General features: G+C 47.2%; 1 protein-coding gene across 4 annotated transcripts in view; it reads right to left on the minus strand.

The window, feature by feature from the left end:
- ZDHHC14 (zinc finger DHHC-type palmitoyltransferase 14) overlaps positions 1-10,854 on the minus strand; it is a 196,560-nt gene extending 185,706 nt beyond the window's left edge. For all 4 annotated transcript variants that reach the window (XM_044292579.1, XM_044292580.1, XM_044292578.1 and 1 more), the window contains exon 1: positions 10,718-10,854. The gene's annotated coding sequence lies outside the window, so the exon portion shown is untranslated. The remainder of the gene's footprint in view (positions 1-10,717) is intronic.
- Between the last annotated feature and the right edge of the window lie 3,398 nt (positions 10,855-14,252).

The raw sequence follows: 14,252 nt of genomic DNA on the forward strand, positions 1-14,252 counted from the left end.
AAAGCCGGAGGGCCAAGATCCAGCGCCGACTGATGACGTCAGCGCCGGCCTGACCTACCCGGAAGTAACCGCGCGAACGCCAGCCGAACATACGGCACAGCCGCAGAGGTTCGCCAAGCAGGGGACACTAAGGCAGCCCCGACGGGGGAGTGACCGGACGAGAGGGAGTCCAAAGGGGCCAGACTTCAGCAGCGGCTTCCAGCGGCCGCTCGGGTAGGCCCTCCTCCCACGGGTGTTAACCAAGGGGCTCCCGCAGCTCTGCTCTAACTGCTGTGCATCCACCCTGTCCCTTAGGACAGGAAACAGAACTGGCATGATGGGGGTTGTACCTCCCTTTTGAAGAGGCTGTGCTTCCTGTTTCCTGTCCTGAGGAAGGGGGCGGATGCTATCCATGGGTGCCGTCATAGGCGAGAGGGGAAAACATCCTCAATCTCCCCCCCACCCCGATGTCATTGGTTTCCATTTCCTTTTTGGGGGACAGAAGCGGGAGCCCTACCTCTCCCCCCCTTGGGGTAACTGAAACGGCCCGACTTGCCTTACCAGTGTATTGACTACCTTGGTTGGAAGGGGCACGAAAGGGATATTTCCTTTTATAGACCTTTTCCTCTGGAAAACCCTTCTTTTTATCGGAGGCCCTTTCTCGGATTTTCTCTAGTTCAGGTCCGAAGATATACTCTCCAGAAAAAGGAATACCACATAATCTGGACTTTGATACTTTGTCCCCCGACCAGCACTTCCCCCACAAGGCCCGGCGGGCTGCATTGGACAGACCCGCATCCTTTGCTGAAAACCGTACCGACTCCGCGGAGGCGTCTGCCAAAAAAGCTGTAGCGGATTTTAACAGGGGAATGGCGCTCACAATCTCATTTGTTGAGGGATCGCTGGAGGCCCTATTCTCTAACTCAGAGAGCCAGATGAACATAGATCTAACGACTGATGTGGCTGCTATGTTCGATTTAAGCGTGAACATAGCCGCTTCCCAGGATCTTCTCAGCAGGCCGTCGGCCTTTCTATCCAGTGGGTCTCTGAGCTGAGAAGCATCCTCAAATGGTAGGCTGGTTTTCTTATTGACCCTAGCTACCTGGGCGTCAATTTTAGGGATGGTATTAAATGTTTTAGCTTCTTCCTGATCAAAGAGAAGCCGGTTTTGGAAAGATCTGGCGACACCTAGCCGCTTCTCCGGATCTGCCCATTCATCCAAAATCATCCCTTTGATGCTTTCGTTAATAGGGAAGACTCTGGATTTCTTCACCCTGAGGCCCCCAAACATTTCATCCTGTACCGATGGCGTAGAGGGCACCTCCTCTACCCCCATAGTAGCTCTGACGGCTTTTAAGAGCTCGGGCATATCCTCAGGAGAAATAAAATTTCATTCTGTTTTCAGAAAAATCCCGCTCAGAGAGCTTGTCTTCATCCTCCATATGTTTAGAGGAGGAAGCTGAACCCCCATAAACCTCAGAGTCGGATGAGACATCATCGTCCGATTTGTGGCATTTAGCGGGGGGCTCTGAGACCACAGGACAGGGCCGCTCCACAGGTTTCTCTCTTTGAAGAGAAGAAAAAGTCGCAAAAGAAGACTTAATCTCTTCCTGCATCATAGACTTAATCTCATCCATGAGGGACGGTTGTTCATCCTGGACAACTTTAGCAATGCAATCCCTGCATAGTTTCTTAGGATAGTCGTTTGAGGCAAGAAACACACTTTAATGACTTCTTGGGTTTTCTCAGAGGATCTTTTGCAGTCTGGAAAAGCCAAGAGAACCCTCATTAATAAGCCCTAGTGAGAGAGGAAGAAAAAAAACTCTCCCCTATGGGGAACTTACAGACGGTAGAGTAGAGGCCTCGGTATGGTCCGATGCAGACATCCTGAAATACAGCCCAGAATAAGGAATGTACTCACCGCAGGACGCTGCGGTAGGAGAATCTATTTGAATCCTCCCGCCTCCTGAGACCGGCCCCCTCCGTCCGCGTCACTTCCGGAAACGTCCGGCTACCCGGAAGTGACGAATTTATATAGCGCCGCCCGGCGCACAAGCCGGCCTGGTTTCAATGAACCAGCGGGCATTCCGTGCACTGGGAGCAGGCCCCAGATGAAACCGGAGGCGAGTCTCTCCCTTCCCCTCCCTGTCCGGCGTTGGTACGGGACCGCGGGCTGACAGGAGGGGGGCCCGCTAAAGCAGGTACGCGACTCCCACTTCTGGACCTTCATCTCCACGGCGGCTGCCTGCGGAGACCTTTCTCCGCCCGTGTCCTCTGTAGGGACAGGAAACACTGGTGGTGGGAGGGGAGCATTTAAACCTTTCTCTGCTTCCTGCCCCTACAGAGGTCAGGGGTCAATCTCTCCTTGTATGGCCGATATGGATGATATGGAAAAATTGTTCTATTATTGTCAGTATTACAAAAAGTGATAGGACAATTCTATTATGGAACTGACGATCAGTTCAGCATAATGCAGAAGGCACGCAGCTCGTATAAGTGTTTTGCAGATCTGCAATTTGCAGACCGCAAAAGAGGCAATGGTGGTACATGAGCCCTTATTCTGCACAAGACCCTTAAAGGGTTTCTGTCATGAGAAATAACGTTATGTAGCAGACTGACAGTGATGTGCTAACGTCAGCACTACATAACAGTGTGCTTTATCACTCCCTGCCTGCAGCCGTTCTCTTAAAATATGCTAATGAGCCTCTAGGTGCTATTAGGGAGTTGCTTCAGCATCAGTCTACGAGCCCAGGTCCCGTTAATTGACTCAAGTTCTCCTCATAGTCACGTAAATCCCGCGCCGTCCCGCTTAGTATTCAGCGCAGTGAGTGAAGGACGCGCTCCTGGTGCTGGCTTTCTTCCTTCAGCGCAGTGAGGAAGCCGGCAGCAGGAGCGCATCCTTCACTCACTGCGCCAAATACTAAACGAGACAGCGCAGGATTTACGTGACTATGAGAACTCAACAGTCAACGGGACGTTCGCGTGCCAAACAGTGCGTAGACCGAGCCTCTAGGTGCTGAAGCAATGCCCTAATAGCACCTAGAGGCTCATTAGCATATTTTAAAAGTCTTTATTTTAAGAGAACGGCAGCAGACAGGGAGTTATAAATCACACAATTATGTAGTGCTGACATTAGCCCATCACTAATACCATCACTAATACCCTTTAAGGGTAACATTTATCACCTATCTGTAGAATAGACCCAACTGCTGCAGGCCCACCAGCCCCGTGTAAATGCAGCAGTAGTGCGTATGCATGTCTCCAGCAATTGGCTCTTTAGGACAATCCCACATGAGTGAATGGAGAGGTGGTTGCATACCACTACCACCCCTCACGCGGGTGATTGATAAGTAGGTGCCCCAGTTAGGGGTGGGTGATATAAATTTGTGCCACGATATGGATTTTGAGCATATCGCCGGAGCGCGATATGATCGCGCTCTATGCACACACCATGTTCTCCTGAGCCAGCACAGTGGAGAAGGAGGGAGTCCCTCCCCACTGTGCGCGGCTGCCGCTGACCACCAATGAGAAAAGAGTAGGGGGAGGGACTGACAGTAAATAATTGAGTTTTCATGATCTCAGTGAGAGCGTGAAAACTCAAATCCAATGGTATATTCTAACTCCCAGGTGTTCCCATGGTGACAGGGACGCTTGCCTGGGGGTTAGAATATACAAGGCCACGCGGCTCACAGGAGCACATTTATAAACTAAACAGTAACTTTAACCAGCAACTCTTTACTTGCAGTGCTCCAGACTAAAAAAAATACCTGGTAGCCATTGGCTCCTGAACTGAAAAATTTAGGAGCCAAATCAAATTTTTAGTCGCCAAATCGAAACCGAATCTAAATTTTGGTATCGTGACAACGCTACTCCGATCAGATCGGCATAGGGTTGTTTTGATACCAAAATTTTGATTCGCTTTCGTCACCATAAAGTATTGCGATACTCAATACCGCGCAAAAAAAAAAAGCCGCGTGCATTTTGCATATTATGAAATGTTCGGCCCATAATAGAGCAGTCCTATCCTATTTTTTGGGGTGACAAGGTGACTAAAAAATGGTGAATGCTCACCGCATAGGAGATATTTTTTAATAATTTAATAGTTTGGACAGCGCTATGTAATATGTTTATTTATTCTTTATATATTTTATATGTAAAATTGGGAAAGGGGGGATTTAAACTTAATATTTTAGGGTACTTTCACACTAGTGTTTTTCTTTTCCGGCATAGAGTTCCGTCCTAGGGGCTCAATATCGGAAAAGAACTGATCAGGCATATCCCCTTGCATTCTGAATGGAGAGCAATCCGTTCAGGATGCATCAGGATGTCTTCAGTTCAGTCATTTTGACTGATCAGGCAAAAGAGAAAACTGCAGCATGCTACGGTTATATCTCCGGCGGAAAAAAAACCTGAAGATTTGCCTGAATGCCGGATCCAGCATTTTTTCCCATAGGAATGTATCAGTGCCGGATCTGGCATTCAAAATACCGGAATGCACCCGCACTAAATCCGGACCCATTTACTTCTATGGGGCTGTGCACATGAGCGGTGATTTTTCACACATCACTTGTGCGTTGCGTGAAAATCGCAGCATGTTCTATGTTGTGCGTTTTTCACGCAATGCAGGCCCCATAGAAGCTAATGGGGCTGCGTGAAAATCGCAAGCAAGTGCGGATGCGGTGCGATTTTCACGCATAGTTGCTAGGATGAAAGTCTATTCACTGTATTATTTTCCCTTATAACATGGTTCTAAGGGAAAATAATAGCATTCTTTAATACAGAATGCTTAGTAGAAGGTCAATATAATAAACATTGGTGGCGCAGTGCGCCCCCCATCACCCCAGTATGATAAACATTGGTGGCGCAGGGTGCGCCCCAATATAATAAACATTGGTGGCGTAGTGCGCCCCCCCCCCCCCACACCCCAGTTTGAAAAACATTGGTGGCGCAGTGTGCCCCCCCCCCAGTATATGAAACATTGGTGGCGCAGTGCGCACCCCCCCCCCCCAGTATAATAAACATTGGTGGCGCAGTGTGCCCCCCCTCAATATAATAAACATTGGTGGTGCAGTGCGCACCCCCCCCCCCAGCATAATAAACATTGGGGGGTGCAGTGTGCCCCCCTCAATATAATAAACATTGGTGGCGCAGTGTGCACCCCCCCCCCCCCCAACACCCCAGTATAATAAACATTGGGGGGCGCAGTGTGCCCCCCCCTCAATATAATAAACATTGGTGGCGCAGTGCGCCCCCCCCCCTCAATATAATGAACATTGGTGGCGCAGTGGGCAGTGCCAATGAGGGTTAAAAAAAAATAAAAAAAATTAACTCACCTCCTCCAATTGATCGTCTCCTGTTCTTTCTTCATGACCTGTCAAAGGACCTGTGGTGACATCACATGATTCATCACATGATTCATCACATGATTCATCACATGATTCATCACATGATTCTGGACCATGTGATGAGCTCAGTGACATCACCACAGGTCCTGAAGCAAGAACAGGAGACCGGCAGCTACTCGATCAACTGGAGGAGGTGAGTTAATTTTTTTTAAATTATTCTTTAACCCTCATTGGCACACTGTGCCACCAATGTTTCTTATACTGGGGTGTTGGGGGCACACTGTGCCACCAATGTTTCTGATACTGGGGTGTTAGGGGGGGGCGGCACACTGGGCCACCAATGTTTCTTATACTGGGGTGTTGGGGGGGGGGGGGCACACTGTACAGGGAGTCGAAGAAAGAATTGAATGAGTCACTAACTAAGTCGGATCTTTAGTTCTTTTCACCTGTGACTCATTTGATTCTTTCTCCCTGTACTTGTCAGTGACTCAGAGCTGCTAGTGCTCGCCTTGCCTCAGCTCTGATTGGTTGGTGGGCGGGGAAGGGCTGGCAGAAGCAGCTTCCACTCTAGGATCAGATTACACTCCTCCCAGCCCCTCCCCTCCCTGCTGCCAGCGTCTCTGTGTGCAGTGACCGAGCTGACAGACTGAGGAGAACATCGGCGGCGGCGGGGCAGAGAACTATCAGCTCCTGTGCCCGCCGCTGTTCTACTGCAGAGCTGCCGCGGAGGGTCTAGTCGCAAATGGCGACAAGACTAAAAAGTCTTGTCGCCATTTGTAAATTCTAAGTCGCATTGGCGACCATTTTGGTCGCCATCTGGAGCCCTGACTTGTATACCTTACTTTGTCTTAGCTCCGGTAACAGCAGGCAGTGCGGGAGGGCGGCGCTCACTCACTGATGTCACGCACCTGCGCCGCCTAGTGGGAGGAGCAGGCGCGCAACGTCAGTGAGCGCCGCCCGCACTGCCTGCTGTTACCGGAGCTAAGACAAAGTACGGTATACAAGTAAAGGAGTCGCTGATTAAAGTTAAAGTTACTGTTTAGTTTATAAATGTGCTCCTGTGAGTGTCGGGGGGGGGGGGGGGGAAGGGGGATCTGTGGATGGCACCGATTCGGGGAGGGGGATCTGTGGATGGCACCGATTCGGGGAGGGGGATCTGTGGATGGCACCGATTCGGGGAGGGGGATCTGTGGATGGCACCGATTCGGGGAGGGGGATCTGCTCCCTGCTGTTGTGTACACTATGCACAGGGCAGCAGGGAGAGTGTAAAGTCCTATTCACCCTAATAGAGCTCTATTAGGGTGAATATGACAAGGGTTCTAGCCCTTAAAGGGAACCTGTCACCGGGATTTTGTGTATAGAGCTGAGGACATGGGTTGCTAGATGGCCGCTAGCACATCTGCAATACCCAGTCCCCATAGCTCTGTGTGCTTTTATTGTGTAAAAAACCCGATGATACATATGCAAATTAACCTGAGATGAGTCCTGTCCTTGACTCTTCTGACGTACAGGACTCATCTCAGTCTAATTTGCATATGTATCAAATCGTTTTTTTTTTTACACAATAAAAGCACACAGAGCTATGGGGACTGGATATTGTGGATGTGCTAGCAGCCACCTAGCAACCCATGTCCTCAGCTCTATACACAAAATCCCGGTGACAGGTTCCCTTTAAGGAGGCTAATAAATAAAAGTTATAAAAAAAAAAAACGCACGTGCTTAAAATTATATCGCAACATAGATTTTAGGCCATATCGCCCACCCTTAGCCACTGTGTACATATGTTTACGACCTATTCTGTGGACAGGTGATCAGTGTTGTACATGGGCCAATCCCTTTAAAAAGGGGTAGTCTGCTTGTTACTATTGATGACCTATCCTCAGGATAAGTCATCTATAGCATATCAGTGGTGGGCAGACTCCTTGCACCCCTGTCGATCAGCTGTTTGAAGAGAAGGCAGTGCTCATACAAGCACTGTCTATTCTGCTCTATTTACCTCCTCACCACAGCAACTGCAGTGATTAGCTGGTGTGATTACAGGTATGGTGTTCTCTTCTATGGGACAGCTCTGTCTGTTCAAGTGAACACTACAGAGCTGACACAGAACAGGGTGAACGTGGACGATATACTTGTAATTACACGGTAACTGCTGCAGCGAGCAGGTAAACAGAGAAGGCAGCTAGGCTGTTTCCGTACATCATCAATATGTATGGGCTCCATGTAGCAAAACTTTGTCTTGGCTGAAGTTGTGCAAGACGGCAGTGAACTACTCCGGTATTCTTATCTACGTATTTAAAAATAGGAATCCGAAGTCGGCTTTGGTACCAGTCAGTTCCAAGGCCCACTTTGGACTCCTATTTTAAAATGTTAAATACGCAGATAGGAATTACATAGTAATTCAAAGTCTCGCACAACTTTAGCCAAGATGACGTTTTGCTACACGGAGCCCATACATTTTAATGCTGTATGGAAACAGCATTACAAACTGAGTTTTTAACGAATCGACTTCAGATCTATGATCCAAAGCTCAATTTGCTCAAGCCTAAAGGCAGCACTTGTATGAGCGTTGCCTTCTCGTCCAACAGCTGATCAGTTCTAGGAGTCGGACCTCTCCAATCTGATATTCATGACCTAGCCTGAGGATAACAATCAGGCAAAGAATCAGGGATGAACGTCTGAAGACACTTGTTCCTGATAATTGCCCCGTGTAAAAGGTGCTGGCACTCAATGATCAGGTGACTGCATCTTGCATCAGATCCTGCTGTGTAAACCACAATCTAATGCCAAAGAACATTCATTTTCCATACCGCAGAGGAGTAGTCCTCATCTCCACTGACAATCAAGCGATTATCAGGAATATTTGGTTAATTCCTGATAATTGCCTTAAATATAGGTTTGTAGGTACAACCACATGGCGCAGTCATGTGGCGTTCAGGAACTGCACAGCTAAATGGGCCCCAAATAAACTAATGACACTGTACTGTGCCGTTTACTTGCATTGTTAATGGCCACGCAGGCCCTGCTATACCCATTAACACAGCAGACCTCAAACAGTGCTCTCTCATTAGCTGCATGGTTCTTGATCGCAGCACAGCCATACCGTGTGGTCATAATCCTAAAAGCACCCTTAGCCTTCTTGCACATGAACGATACGGATTAGGTCCAGATGCGTTCAGGAAAACTCGCACCATTTCGCAAGCAAGTTCAGTCAGTTTTGTCTGCAATTGTGTTCAGTTTTTTTCACGCGGGTGCAATGCACATTGATGCGTTTTTCACACACATGATAAAAAAACCTGAAGGTTTACAAACAACATCTCTTATGAACCATCAGTGAAAAGCCCCCTTCACTTCTATGGGGCCAGGGCTGCATGAAAAACACAGAACATATTACATGCAGAGATTTTCACACAATGCACAAGTAATGCGTGAAAAACAACGCACATGTACACAGACCCATTGAAATGAATGGGTCAGGATTCAGTGCAGGCACAATGCGTTTGCATCACACATTGCACCCGTGTGGAAAACTCGCTCGTCTGAAATGGGCCTTAAGAGTACGGCCACCAAATCAGGTTTCTCGATGCAGTTTTGGAAGACAAATCTATGAGAGAATAAAGAAGTCGTATACATTCTCTAGGTTTACGATCCTCTACTGATTTTGGCTTCCAAAACTGCATCCAGAAACGTGAACTTGACAGTACCTTTAGGGTCCATTCACACGTCCGTTTTTTCTTTCCTGATCTGTTCCGTTTTTTGCGGAACAGATCAGGACCAGATCAGGACCCATGTGTGCTGTCCGTTTCCGTTGCTCCGTTCCGCATGTCCGTTTAAATATAAAACATGTCCTATTATGTTCCTGAAAAATCGGATCCTGGTACAATGCAAAGTCAATGGATCCGCAAAAAACGGAAGACATTCGGATGTCATTCCATATGTCTTCCGTTTTTTGCGGAATCCGTTCCTGGAAACACATAGCAAATAATTTTTTTTTTTTTTTTTTTTTTTCAAAGAAATCCAAACAACTTTATTTGATTATTGAATGTATACATGTTTCCGTTTTTTGCGGATACGCAAAAAACGGATGACATACAGAAACATTTTCAGGAACAACGGATCCGCAAAAAACAGAGTGAAATTCGGATTATAGAAAAATACTGACGTGTGAATGTAGCCTTAAGGTGCATTATTTACACAAGCCAATTATCAGGCAGAATATTGGGAGTAACTAATAGTTCCTACTAATCCTCATTCCTGACAAGCTGCCCTTGTAAATGTGCCGCCAATCACCCGATGAACAAGCAAAACGACCCTTTCACCGGGTGAAACGTTTTGGTGAAGCAGATAGTGTGGTCTAAAGAGCCAAAAACAATGATTCTGTATGGGGACGAGGGATCGTTATAAGATAGAAATGCAGTGGTCTCTTTCCTGAACGAGGAGCCAACTTTCAGGAAGGAGAGCTTCATGCCTGACAACCGGCTACTACATCGTGGAGTCTAAACCCAACCTTAGGCTCTGTTAACAGTGGAGCTGCGATTTCAATCTATAAATGAAAGCATTCCCAATGCTGGGAGTCCCAGCTGACCCCTCACAGCATGATGTAGGCACATGGCAATATACTGGCAATCATAGTGTATTGCTATAGCCGTGAGCTCAGATTAGACAAGCAGCCACTCTTCTGGTAAATCCTGGACCAAACATCCTCCTGAGAACCTAGTGGTCTAACTGGCTCTACTGTGCTCGCCATAGTGTTGCGGGCCACACAATTCTCTACGCCCCATCTACCAGGACCAGTGACAGCAGTGTGAACGAAGCCTAGAAGTTCTGGTAGGTGTCACACCTACGATGACTGGAGGTTGGACATGACATACAGATATAGGCGTCTCCCAGTAGGTCCGGTCAGACATGTCTATGTTACAGACTTAACTGCTTAGATTATAGCATACAGTGTCCATGCTGTGACCAGTATTGGCTGGGGAACAGAATGAACAGGGCCTATCACTCCACAGAGACCATGTTGGCGTGGTCCACAACTTCTATACTGTGTCACTGTAGGGGGAAGAAGTTGGCGACATAGCTATGTCAGGGTAATGCCAGTCCAGGCAGTCCACAATGGGCAATGACTGCTCCTCCTAGTAAGCAGAACGGGTAAGGAGAGGCTAGGCACAGGAGCATGCACTCTACAAGTTTACAAGAGCAGCCATCACATGAGTCAGTACATCAGGGGGGATCCTCCAGCAGACGAGAATCCACATTACAACTATAGGAGCTCCACATTCCTGCACAGCAGCCGGATTAGCAGAGGCACACTGTGCCCATTGCCAGCCGCTGCCGACTAGGCCGCACACGCCTTCCAGTCGCGGAGCTTCCCTCACACACCGGTGACAACAACGCACCTTCCGCCCCGGTGTTTCAGGCTCCGAGGTCCCGCAGCCCCTCTCTCTCTCTCTCTCTCTCTCCGCCTCCTCCTGCAGGCGACTGAACTCCACAACACACCTACACTCACAGGCAATGGCTGTGATGACGCGCCCTGTCCCGCCCCTAAGAGGCGGAGAGAACAAGAGCAGCTCGGGAGTTGTAGTTTTCGGCAGTTTGAACTATCATTTTAGTGACCGCCTTGGCAGCGCATCGATAAACTACAATTCCCAGGAGGGCATAGCGTCTGTACGTAATAGACGCCCGTTCTACAGTACGGGGTATTTCTGTAAAGAGGAACCTGGGCTTGTCTGCATCTGCCGATTGATTGCAGGTTGTGGCCCATGCGTCACTGCTGCACAGAGCCAAGGCCGCGCACCATAAACTATACTTCCTAGCATGCAGTGCACCGGATATCACTAGGGTGCCACTTGCAGAACCCTAAAAAGGAGGACATCGGCGGACAATAGTTCATTACTAGGGAACCATACTACATTATACACATACTATTATGATGAACAGCATGTAAACAATCTATATTCCACAATCGGCTAAATAAAACAAGAAGGCAGTAAGAAATGTACTCACCATACTAGACTTCTACTGTTGATATTTCACTCATTTCTCGCTGCCTCCAAGAGTTTGCCATTGGCCAGGAATTTCTTATATATTCTTCTACCAGGTTCACGCAGAAGCTCTGCCTTTACACTGTCCACCTCCAGACGATTTCTCCACCCTGAAGACATCGTAACCTGGGCACCTTCTGTATATAATTATATATGTACCACTGGTATAAATTATACATCTTTTTTTATACAGTGATATGGAGCATGCTGGTATAACCTGGGTATCTCCTGTATATAATCATATATGTACCACTGCTATAAGTTATACCTCTTCTTGTACAGGTCCTTCAAAAAAAATTAGCATACTGTGATAAAGTTCATTATTTTCTGTAATGTACTGACAAACATTAGACTTTCATATATTTTAGATTCATTACACACCAACTGAAGTAGTTCAAGCCTTTTATTGTTTTAATATTGATGATTTTGGCATACAGCTCATGAAAACCCAAATTTCCTATTAAAAGAAAAGTGTTTTTAATACAAAAAAAGTCAACCTTCAAATAATGATGTTCAGTTATGCACTCAATACTTGGTCGGGAATCCATTTGCAGAAATGACTGCTTCAATGCGGCGTGGCATGGAGGCAATCAGCCTGTGGCACTGCTGAGGTGTTATGGAGGCCCAGGATGCTTCGATAGCGGCCTTAAGCTCATCCAGAGTGTTGGGTCTTGCGTCTCTCAACTTTCTCTTCCCAATATCCCACAGATTCTCTATGGGGTTCAGGTCAGGAGAGTTGGCGGGCCAATTGAGCACAGTAATACCATGGTCAGTAAACCATTTACCAGTGGTTTTGGCACTGTGAGCAGGTGCCAGGTCGTGCTGAAAAATGAAATCTTCATCTCCATAAAGCTTTTCAGCAGATGGAAGCATGAAGTGCTCCAAAATCTCCTGATAGCTAGCTGCATTGACCCTGCCCTTGATAAAACACAGTGGACCAACACCAGCAGCTGACATGGCACCCCAGACCATCACTGACTGTGGGTACTTGACACTGGACTTCAGGCATTTTGGCATTTCCCTCTCCCCAGTCTTCCTCCAGACTCTGGCACCTTGATTTCCGAATGACATGCAACAGTCCAGTGCTGCTTCTCTGTAGCCCAGGTCAGGCGCTTCTGCCACTGTTTCTGGTTCAAAAGTGGCTTGACCTGGGGAATGCGGCACCTGTAGCCCATTTCCTGCACACGCCTGTACACGGTGGCTCTGGATGTTTCTACTCCAGACTCAGTCCACTGCTTCCGCAGGTCCCCCAAGGTCTGGAATCGGTCCTTCTCCACAATCTTCCTCAGGGTCCGGTCACCTCTTCTCGTTGTGCAGCGTTTTCTGCCACACTTTTTCCTTCCCACAGACCTCCCACTGAGGTGCCTTGATACAGCACTCTGGGAACAGCCTATTCGTTCAGAAATTTCTTTCTGTGTCTTATCCTCTTGCTTGAGGGTGTCAATGATGGCCTTCTGGACAGCAGTCAGGTCGGCAGTACCCATGATTGTGGTTTTGAGTAATGAACCAGGCTGGGAGTTTTTAAAAGCCTCAGGAATCTTTTGCAGGTGTTTAGAGTAAATTAGTTGATTCAGATGATTAGGTTAATAGCTCGTTTAGAGAACCTTTTCATGATATGCTAATTTTTTTAGATAGGAATTTTGGGTTTTCATGAGCTGTATGCCAAAATCATCAATATTAAAACAATAAAAGGCTTGAACTACTTCAGTTGGTGTGTAATGAATCTAAAATATATGAAAGTCTAATGTTTATCAGTACATTACAGAAAATAATGAACTTTATCACAATATGCAAATTTTTTTAGAAGGACCTGTATATAGTGATATGGACCATGCTGGTATAACCTGGGTATCTCCTGTATTTAATTATATACAGTACGGACCAAAAGTTTGGACACACCTTCTCATTCAAAGAGTTTTCTTTATTTTCATGACTATGAAAATTGTAGATTCACACTGAAGGCATCAAAACTATGAATTAACACATGTGGAATTATATACATAACAAAAAAGTGTGAAACAACTGAAAATATGTCATATTCTAGGTTCTTCAAAGTAGCCAACTTTTGCTTTGATTACTGCTTTGCACACTCTTGGCATTCTCTTGATGAGCTTCAAGAGGTAGTCACCTGAAATGGTCTTGAAGGAGTTCCCAGAGATGCTTAGCACTTGTTGGCCCTTTTGCCTTCACTCTGTGATCCAGCTCACCCCAAGCAATCTTGATGACTGTGGAGGCCAGGATGTCTGGCGCAGCACCCCATCACTCTCCTTCATGGTCAAATAGCCCTTACACAGCCTGGAGGTGTGTTTGGGGTCATTGTCCTGTTGAAAAATAAATGGTGGTCCAACTAAACGCAAACCAGATGGAATAGCATTGCTGGTTCAGTATGCCTTCAATTTTGAATAAATCCCCAACAGTGTCACCAGCAAAGCACCCCCACACCATCACACCTCCTCCTCCATGCTTTACGGTGGGAACCATGCATGTAGAGTCCATCCGTTCACCTTTTTTGCGTCGCACAAAGACATGGTGGTTGGAACCAAAGATCTCAAATTTGGACTCATCAGACCAAAGCACAGATTTCCACTGGTCTAATGTCTATTTCTTGTGTTCTTTAGCCCAAGCAAGTCTCTTCTGCTTGTTGCCTGTCCTTAGCAGCGGTTTCCTAGCAGATATTCTACCATGAAGGCCTGAGCTCACACAGTCTCCTCTTAACAGTTGTTCTAGAGATGTGTCTGCTGCTAGAACTCTGTGTGGCATTGACCTGGTCTCTAATCTGAGCTGCTGTTAACCTGCGATTTCTGAGGCTGGTGACGCAGATGAACTTATCCTCCGCAGCAGAGGTGACTCTTGGTCTTTCTTTCCTGGGGCGGTCCGCATGTGAGCCAGT

The sequence above is a fragment of the Bufo gargarizans genome, chromosome 4 (assembly GCF_014858855.1).
Source record: "Bufo gargarizans isolate SCDJY-AF-19 chromosome 4, ASM1485885v1, whole genome shotgun sequence".
Taxonomy (NCBI): Eukaryota; Metazoa; Chordata; class Amphibia; order Anura; family Bufonidae; genus Bufo; species Bufo gargarizans.